Here is a 10,111-nt window from a genome sequence, read left to right on the forward strand (position 1 = left end):
GACATAAATACTCCAAGGGAGATGGAGGAGGACTTTCAATCGGGAAAAATACAAAACTGAGCAATGAAACCGACCACAATGCAACAGGACATTTTCATTGCAAACTAATCGAATTGTCTTGGTAAAGAGACCAAAGATCTTTCAGGAATCTCTGCAATGCACAGTGTGGGAGGAGTGATTATCCAAACCGAGATGTTTGTAGACATGACAGGGCATTGAAGGTGTGTCTCTTTTCTCCATGTCCTTTGCTGTTATGGTAGTCATTCCTTCTGAGATCACTACTCCTGGGTGTGTAAACTGAGTGTGTGTTTGCAGGCCCAGGGTATACCCACTGGGATAAAAACTGGTTGAATTAACGTTGTTTCCACATCGTAAAAAAACAACAACTGCAATGTGATGACATTGAATCATCATGGAAAACTGATTGGTTTTGAAAAAAGTTATCAACGAAAAGGAATTTAGGATTTTCTTCACCCAACTTTTAACCTAACATTTTAGTTGATTTCAAGTTAAATTCACATTAGTTGACAACTCAATCAAAACTAGATGTTGAAATTATGTCTGTGCCCAGTGAGTACACACTAGTGGGAATATGGGGTCCTGTGGAGATTCCCAGTTCCCCAAAACAAACAGGCTATTAGTCTACACTGTGACCTGCTTGCAAATCTGTTGAAAAGGGAAGAAGAACAACAGAGGTATGACTACCCAGTACATGCAAGGGGAACATCATACAGGCCCTTCCACTGTGTGCTGGGTAACCACAAGAACCAACATGACATTTGGCAAAGGCATTTCAATATACAGTATCAGTCAAAAGTTTGGACACATCTACTCATTCAAGGGGTTTTCTTATTTTTACTATTTTCTACATTGTAGAATAAGAGTGAAGACATCACAACTATGAAATGACACATATGGAATCATGCATTAACCTAAAAAAAAGTGTTCAACAAATCAAAATACACTGCTCAAAAGAATAAAAGGAACACTTAATAAACAACACAATGTAACTCCAAGTCAATCACACTTCTGTGAAATCAAACTGTCCACTTAGGAAGCAACACTGATTGACAATAATTTTCACATGCTGTTAGGTAAATGGAATAGACAACAGGTAAATTTTATAGACAATTAGCAAGACACCACCAATAAAGGAATGGTTCTGCATGTCACGTTCTGACCTCTATTTCCGTTGTTTTGTATTTATTTAGTATGGTCAGGGCGTGAGTTGGGTGGGCAGTCTATGTTTGTTTTTCTATGTTTTGGGGTATTTCTATGTTTCGGCCTAGTATGGTTCTCAATCAGAGGCAGGTGTCATTAGTTGTCTCTGATTGAGAATCATACTTAGGTAGCCTGGGTGTCACTGTGTGTTTGTGGGTGATTGTTCCTGTCACTGTGTTTGTTGGCACAGGATAGGCTGTATAGGTTTTCACGGTCCGTTTGTTGTTTTGTAGATTTGAGTTATTTCATGTATCGTTCAGTTTTCCATTAAAGAACATGAATAACCACCACGCTGCTTTTTGGTCCGCTTCTCCTCCTACAGACGAACGTCGTTACAGAATCACCCACCCAAACAGGACCAAGCGGCGTGGTAACGGGCAACAGCAACAGCAGCAGCAGGAGAAGGAACAGAGGCAGCAGCAGCAGGAACAGCAACAGCGAGATCAGGATTTTGGGACATGGGAGCAGAATCTGGACTACACAACTTGGGAGGAGATAGACAGGTGGGCGGTCGACCCAGGGAGAGTGCCGGAGCCCGCCTGGGATTCGATGGAACAGTGCGCGGAAGGTTACAGGAGAATGAGGTTGGCGAAGCAAGCAGGTTGGCGAAGCAAGCACGGCGGCGCGGACGGAAGCCCGAGAGTCACCCCCAAAAATGTATTGGGGGGGGGCACAGGGGGAGTGTGGCAGAGTCAGGAGTCAGACCTGAGCCAACTCCCCCCGTTTATCGTGAGGAGCCAAGGAGGAGCTCAGAACCAGAGCTGGTGTTGGAGGTGAGCGAAGCAGAGACTGTGAAGGAGTTAATGGGGAAATTGGAGGAGAGAGATATGAGGGATTTGCTGGTTTGGTGCATGAGGCACGACATTCGCCCGATGGAGCGTGTCAGGGATTTAATGGCACCGGGGTCAGCTATCCATACTCATCCTGAGGTGCGTGCGAGGGGTCTGGTGAAGACTGTGCCAGCCTCACGCACCAGGCCTCCTGTGCCTCTCCCTAGCCTTGCACGTCCTGTGCCATCTCAGCACTACAGTGCTCCTAGCAGTGCTAACTGTGGCGGGCGTGGTGCTGGTCAGGCACCGTGTTATGCAGTTGTGCGCACGGTGTCCCCAGTACGCGTGCTTAGCCCGGTGCGCTACATCCCAGCTCCCCACATCTGCCGGGCTAGGGTGAAGATCCAGCCAGGGCGGTTGGTGCCAGCCCTGCTCTCAAGATCTCCAGTACGCCTGCACGGCCCGGTCTATCCTTCACCACCTCCACGCACCAGCCCTCCGGTGGCAGCCCCCCGTACCAGGCTGTCTCTCCGGCCCATCCTTACAGGGGCTCCCTCCTCTCCAGCGCTGCCGGAGCCTCCTGCCTGTCCGGCGCCGCTGCCGGAGCCTCCCGCCTGTCCGGCGCCTCTGCCGGAGCCTCCCGCCTGTCCGGCGCCTCTGCCGGAGCCTCCCGCCTGTCCGGCGCCGCTGCCGGAGCCTCCCGCCTGTCCGGCGCCGCTGCCGGAGTCTCCCGCCTCTCCGGCGCTACCAGGGCCTTCCTCTTCTCCAGCGTTGCCGGAGCTTCCCGTCTGCCCAGCGCCAACTGAGCTTCCCGTCTGCCCAGCGCCAGCTGAGCTTCCCGTCTGCCCAGCGCCAGCTGAGCTTCCCGTCTGCCCAGCGCCAGCTGAGCTTCCCGTCTGCCCAGCGCCAGCTGAGCCTCCCGTCTGCCCAACGCCGCCCGTCTGCCCAGCGGCGCCAGCGCCGTCCGTCTGCCCAGTGCCGCCAGCGCCGCCCGTCTGCCCAGCGCCGCCAGTGCCGCCCGTCTGCCCAGCGCCGCCAGTGCCGCCCGTCTGCCCAGCGCCGCCAGTGCCGCCCGTCTGCCCAGCGCCGCCAGTGCCGCCCGTCTGCCAGGAGCCGCCAGTGCCGCCCGTCTGCCAGGAGCCGCCAGTGCCGCCCGTCTGCCAGGAGCCGCCAGTGCCGCCCGTCAGCCAGGGGCCGCCAGTGCCGCCAGTCAGCCAGGGGCCGCCAGTGCCGCCAGTCAGCCAGGGGCCGCCAGTGCCGCCAGTCAGCCAGGGGCCGCCAGTGCCGCCAGTCAGCCAGGGGCCGCCAGTGCCGCCAGTCAGCCAGGGGCCGCCAGTGCCGCCAGTCAGCCAGGGGCCGCCAGTGCCGCCAGTCAGCCAGGGGCCGCCCGAGCAGCTGCCCCTCTGTCCAGAGCAGCTGTCGCCCCTCTGTCCCAAGCTGCTGCCGCCCCTCTGTCCCGAGCAGCTGTCCCTCTGTCCCGAGCAGCTGTCCCTCTGTCCCGAGCAGCTGCCCCTCTGTCCCGAGCAGCTATCGCCCCTCTGTCCCGAGCAGCTATCGCCCCTCTGTCCCGAGCAGCTATCGCCCCTCTGTCCCGAGCTGCTATCGCCCCTCTGTCCCGAGCAGCTGCCCCTCTGTCCCGAGCAGTTGTCCCTCTGTCCCGAGCAGCTGCTTCACCTCTGTCCCGAGCTGCCCCTCTGTCCCGAGCAGCCCCTCTGTCCAGTGGGGTCATTGAGAGGGGTGGCCATGGTGAGTAAGCCAGGGAGGCGGACAATAAGGCGGACTAAGACAATGGTGAAGTGGGGTCCTCGTCCCGCGCCAGAGCCGCCACCGCGGACAGACGCCCACCCAGACCCTCCCCTATAGGTCAAGGTTTTGCGGCCGGAGTCCGCACCTTTGGGGGGGGGGGGGGGGGGGGTACTGTCACGTTCTGACCTCTATTTCCGTTGTTTTGTATTTATTTTGTATGGTCAGGGCGTGAGTTGGGTGGGCAGTCTATGTTTGTTTTTCTATGTTTTGAGGTATTTCTATGTTTTGGCCTAGTATGGTTCTCAATCAGAGGCAGGTGTCATTAGTTGTCTCTGATTGAGAATCATACTTAGGTAGCCTGGGTGTCACTGTGTGTTTGTGGGTGATTGTTCCTGTCACTGTGTTTGTTGGCACAGGATAGGCTGTATAGGTTTTCACGTTCCGTTTGTTGTTTTGTAGATTTGAGTTATTTCATGTATCGTTCAGTTTTCCATTAAAGAACATGAATAACCACCACGCTGCTTTTTGGTCCGCTTCTCCTCCTACAGACGAACGTCGTTACACTGCAGGTGGTGACCACAGACCACTTCTTAGTTCCTATGCTTCCTGGCTGATGTTTTGGTCACTTTTGAATGCTGGTGGTGCTTTCACTCTAGTGGTAGCATGAGACAGAGTCTACAACCCACACAAGTGGCTCAGGTAGTGCAGCTCATCCAGGATGGCACATCAATGCGAGCTGTGGCAAGAAGGTTTGCTGTGTCTGTCAGCGTAGTGTCCAGAGCATGGAGGCGCTACCAGGAGACAGGCCAGTACATCAGGAGACGTGGAGGAGGCCGTAAGAGGGCAACAACCCAGCAGCAGGACCGCTACCTCCGCCTTTGTGCAAGGAGGAGCAGGAGGAGCACTGCCAGAGCCCTGCAAAAGGACCTCCAGCAGGCCACAAATGTGCATGTGTCTGCTCAAACGGTCAGAAACAGACTCCATGAGGGTGGTATGAGGGCCCAACGTCCACAGGTGGGGGTTGTGCTTACAGCCCAACACCGTGCAGGACATTTGGCATTTGCCAGAGAACACCAAGATTGGCAAATTCACCACTGGCGCCCTGTGCTCTTCACAGATGAAAGCAGGTTCACACTGAGCACATGTGACAGACGTGACAGAGTCTGGAGACGCCGTGGAGAACGTTCTGCTGCCTGCAACATCCTCCAGCATGACCGGTTTGGTGGTGGGTCAGTCATGGTGTGGGGTGGCATTTCTTTGGGGGGCCTCCATGTGCTCGTCAGAGGTAGCCTGACTGCCATTAGGTACCGAGATGAGATCCTCAGACCCCTTGTGAAACCATATGCTGGTGCGGTTGGCACTGGGTTCCTCCTAATGCAAGACAATGCTAGACCTCATGTGGCTGGAGTGTGTCAGCAGTTCCTGCAAGAGGAAGGCATTGGTGCTATGGACTGGCCTGCCCGTTCCCCAGACCTGAATCCAATTGAGCACATCTGGGACATCATGTCTCGCTCCATACACCAACGCCACGTTGCACCACAGACTGTCCAGGAGTTGGTGAATGCTTTAGTCCAGGTCTGGGAGGAGATCCCTCAGGAGACCATCCGCCACCTCATCAGGAGCATGCCCAGGCGTTGTAGGGAGGTCATGCAGGCACGTGGAGGCCACACACACTACTGAGCCTCATTTTGACTTGTTTTAAGGACATTACATCAAAGTTGGATCAGCCTGTAGTGTGGTTTTCCACTTTAATTTTGAGTGGGACTCCAAATCCAGACCTCCATGGGTTGATAAATTTGATTTCCATTGATCATTTTTGTGTGGTTTTGTTGTCAGCACATTCAACTATGTAAATAAAAAAGTATTTAATAAGAATATTGCATTCATTCAGATCTAGGATGTGTTATTTTAGTGTTCCCTTTATTTTTTTGAGCAGTGTATATTCGAGATTCTTCAAAGTAGTCACCCTTTGCCTTGATGACAGCTTTGCACACTCTTGGCATTTTTTCAACAAGCTTCACCTGGAATGCTTTCCCAACAGTTTTGAAGGAGTTCCCACATATGCTGAGCATTTGTTGGTTGCTTTTCCTTCATCCCAAACCATCTCAAATGGGTTGAGGTCGGGTGATTGTGGAGTCCAGGTTATCTGATGCAGCATTCTATCACACCCCTTCTTGGTCAAATAGCCCTTACACAGCCTGGAGGTGTCATTGTCTTGTTGAAAAACAAATAATACTCCCACTAAGCGCAAACCAGATTGGATGGAGTATCTCTGCAGAATGCTGTGGTAGCCATGCCTTGAATTCTAAATAAATCACAGTGTCACCAGCAAAGCACCTCCACACCATCACACCTCCTCCACATTACCCACACATGCAGATAACATCCGTTCACCCACTCTGTGTCTCACAAAGACACGGTGGTTGGAACAAAAAATCTGACCAAAGTACTGATTTCCACTGGTCTAATGTCCATTTCTCATGTTTCTTGGCTGAAGCAAGTCTCTTCTTCTTATTGGTGTCCTTTAGTAGTGGTTTCATTGCAGCAATTCGACCATGAATGCCTGATTCACGCAGTCTCCTCTGAACACTTGATGTTGAGATGTGTCTGTCACTTGAAATCTGTCAAGCATTTATTTGGGCTGCAATTTTTGAGGCTGGTAACACTAATGAACTGATCCTCTGCAGCAGAGGTAACTCTGGGTCTTCCTTTCCTGTGGCGGTCCTCATGAGAGCCAGTTTCATCATAGCGCTTGATGGTTTTTGTGACTGCACTTGAAGAAACCTTCTTGAAATTTTCTGCATTGACTGACCTTCATGTCTTAAAGTAATGATGGATTGTCGTTTGTCTTTGCTTATTTGAGCTGTTCTTGCCATAATATGGACTTGGTCTTTTACCAAATAGTGCTATCTTCTGTATACCACTCCTATCCTATCTTATCACAACACAACTGATTGGCTCAAACAGATTCCACAAATTCACTTTTAACAAGGCACACCTGTTAATTGAAATGCATTCCAGGTGACTACCTCATGAAGCTGGTTGAGATCATGTCAAGAGTGTGTAAAGCTGTCAAGGCAAAGGATGGCTACTTTGAAGATTCTCAAATATAAAATATATTTAGATTTTTTAAGCACTTTTTTGGTTACTACATGATTCCATATGTGTTATTTCATAGTTTTGATGTCTTCACAAATAAAAGGGGAAGACGAACAACAGAGGTATGCCTACCCAGCTGTGTCTGCTTCCTCAAGAGAGTGGTACATGCAAGGGGAACATGATAAAGGCACTTTCCACTGCGTGCCGGCTAAACACAAGTACCAACATGACATTTGGCAAACACATTTCAATATACATGACCTTAGAATAGACATTGGCTGACATTACACGTCAGGAACAATTCACATCAAGAGGTCGGACAGAAAGAAAACATGTCATTCAGTCAGAGCCACCAAATGTGTTTCTTCACACCTTAACTGATAAGTGTGTGGGGTACGGTATGGAGCATGAGGGATCTACTGGGAGAAAGAGGAGAGATAACACATTCCCTTAAGCTACACTCATTTCCTCTCTCAGGCACTGTTGCTGCCTCAACAGCTAGCTCACCAGTTGGGAGAGGATGTGCTGGAAAATATGCCTCGGCAGTGAGTTACTGTAGAAGAAAAGGAAAGAAGCTTCCGCAGTATTGGAAACGTCTTTTCTCACAGTCAAGCCAATAGGTAGTGTCATGAGATAGGCTTTGGCTGGAGCTGGTTGGGTCACCCTTCACAAGCTGCACTTCCTGTCCCAAGATGACTTGTCACAGGAAGTCAGGAGGCTAGGTCATCACAGCAACGGCGTACACCAGCCAAACTAAAACTAGCATGCATTTCCCAACACAGCCCACAGATAATAAATTACAATCCGTAATAGTTTATATGAAAAAAATACATTTTTAAATTACATTAAGTGTGATTCAAATATTTCTTCACTTTAATGGAAATGAATTAAATAGGTGGTGACTGCAAAGACAAAGATACGTGTGATAAATTACATCACTATCTTGCCTAAGATACCCATTTATATGATGCATTAACAAATTCAAGGCCTGGCTATTGCAACAACCACTCTACAGTACACATCTCCTTTCGATAGTCAGTGAGACATCTTCCTCTGACAGTTCTGCATACTCTGCTCTTTACCCACAGACGCCGAGTTGCACTTTGTTCTTGACAGGAACTGTGATGATCTCTTCTCACCACCCACGAGCCACGCTGAGCCTCTCCCCTGCCCTCCATTCAACCCCCAGACTGCCTCGTATAAATATATGGGGCACCAGTGCTCACAAACAGGAGGGTGAGAAGGTGGGTGAGATGGGCACATGCCAACACGCTCAGTTCTGCCCTCACTTGTTTGTCATACTCTATGGGTTTTCCCAGACGTGCCAACTGCAGCGAACATGTTCTCACAACATCTACAGATAACAACAAAGATGAGGAGGAAGCTTATGCAACATTTCTACAAACAACAATATCACAGAATCAACATGCCTTGCCTCTGGTGTTGCCTTCAACAACCACATAGCAGGAAACATGGTGGCATGACTGCACAGCTCTCTGTACAAACAAATAGGAGTCTTTGCAAGACAGAGGTGGGTGGCTGGCCAAAGGGAGGGCAAAAGCATGCTTTTCTTCACATATTCACTGTAGCCAAATAGCCTCTCCTCACGTTGCCGCAACAAATTGCTGGTTACAAAACTAATGGGATTATCTTTTTCTTTTTTTTGCATGTTATTGTCCCACTGATGTAATTTGCGTCCCCAAGACACACATCTAAACCGTGAACAAATACATAATCTTATTTCCAGATGTGTAATCTTCCTTCACCATCACCAAACATGAGCTAAGGGTTTCAGAATAAGCGGTGAATGAATGCCTCGTGGACCTTTGCATTATAAAGACCAAAGACACAAAACCACGCCCCCTGCACGTCGTTAAGACGTTTGCAGCCGCTTTGAAACGGGGATACAGAGGGTTGATTTTAATATCACACACCATTATAGGCCTATTGACCAGAGAGATCTCCAGAGGTACAGAGCCTCAATGCTACTTCAATTGAAAACTGTGTGGGTAGATGATGTAGGCCTAGCTCTGATTCTGCATAAGCATCCAAGAACACATGAAAAAACTTACTGCCATGTCATAACATCCAGAAAAGACACAGCTCTATCCTGTTTGACGTCGATGACAGCGCCACATTGTGAATCAGATCAAACGTCTGGGCTAGCCTGGGGCGCATTATATCAGATTCAATTTTAGGTTGAGGCCCCTTCATTCATTTCTGACATTTACAGTTGGAGCAGCCCCCTCTCGGAGGCCTCTTGTATCTGGCTCTCTCTGTGGCCCCAGTCAAGTCAGCCACTCTGGAAAAACCCAGCAGTGCATCTGACTTGCATTGCCTGGCTCCGCCGTGTGTGTTCCGTTTGGCAGCATCGCTGGTGGAGCAGAGCGCGCCAATTACCAGCAACTGCTCTCTCCGAGACGAGCATGATGTCATCCCCCGGTCCGCCATAACAGACTGCAGATGAGTGGGGGTTTGGACTAGAGAGGGCTGGGTCTCAAGCCGAATGAATGTGCCTCACACAGGCACAGCAAAGGAACTGAAGACTTAAAACAAGGAGGATTTGACTGTACAAACGGCAGAAACACAGACTTCTAATACAGAATGAACATTTCCTCAATATTAATAGGTGCTTGCGTCACTTTGCGGTGCAAAATCAAAGGTTGTGTAAGAATTTAATTAGAAACACGCCGACAGTTGATGTTAGTGCACCAGCAGTCTCAGATAACAACCCAGGCTACAGATGGGTGTGGCCGACCACATGGGTATTAATGACTGATGTCATAGCTGTTAGCCAGCACAAAACGCCTCCAAGGCAGGACCTCTGTAGAGAGGAACCACACCCCTGAATGAACCACACCCCTGAAGACACAACACGGTGTAAAGGAGAGAAAACAACTGACTGAAGGGGTGTGCTCCCCTGGCCTAGGGCTCTGGAGGACAATATTTTTTCGTGCGGAAAGCCACAGATAGCCAACTGTGTCCTCAGATATCAAAGGAAGGATGAACAATACAGCACAATGAGGCACACACACACATCACTCCATTGATGACTGGTTTTGGTATCATCCCAGAGGGCTTTGCGCTTTTTAGGAAATGTTATAAAGCCACATCAGAGGCTGTCTCCCCTCCCAGAATGGACCTGTGGGTTACAGCAGGCCTCCTTTCATTTCCCCATGTAATTCATCCAGAACTCTCCAACCACACACTCCCCACCAGGAGTACAGGCTCTTTCTATAACCCCACTCTAAGAAATAACTATTTGTTTTGCATCA

Source organism: Oncorhynchus mykiss, chromosome 21 (genome assembly GCF_057628025.1).
Source record: "Oncorhynchus mykiss isolate SJ-2025 chromosome 21, ASM5762802v1, whole genome shotgun sequence".
Taxonomy (NCBI): domain Eukaryota; kingdom Metazoa; phylum Chordata; class Actinopteri; order Salmoniformes; family Salmonidae; genus Oncorhynchus; species Oncorhynchus mykiss.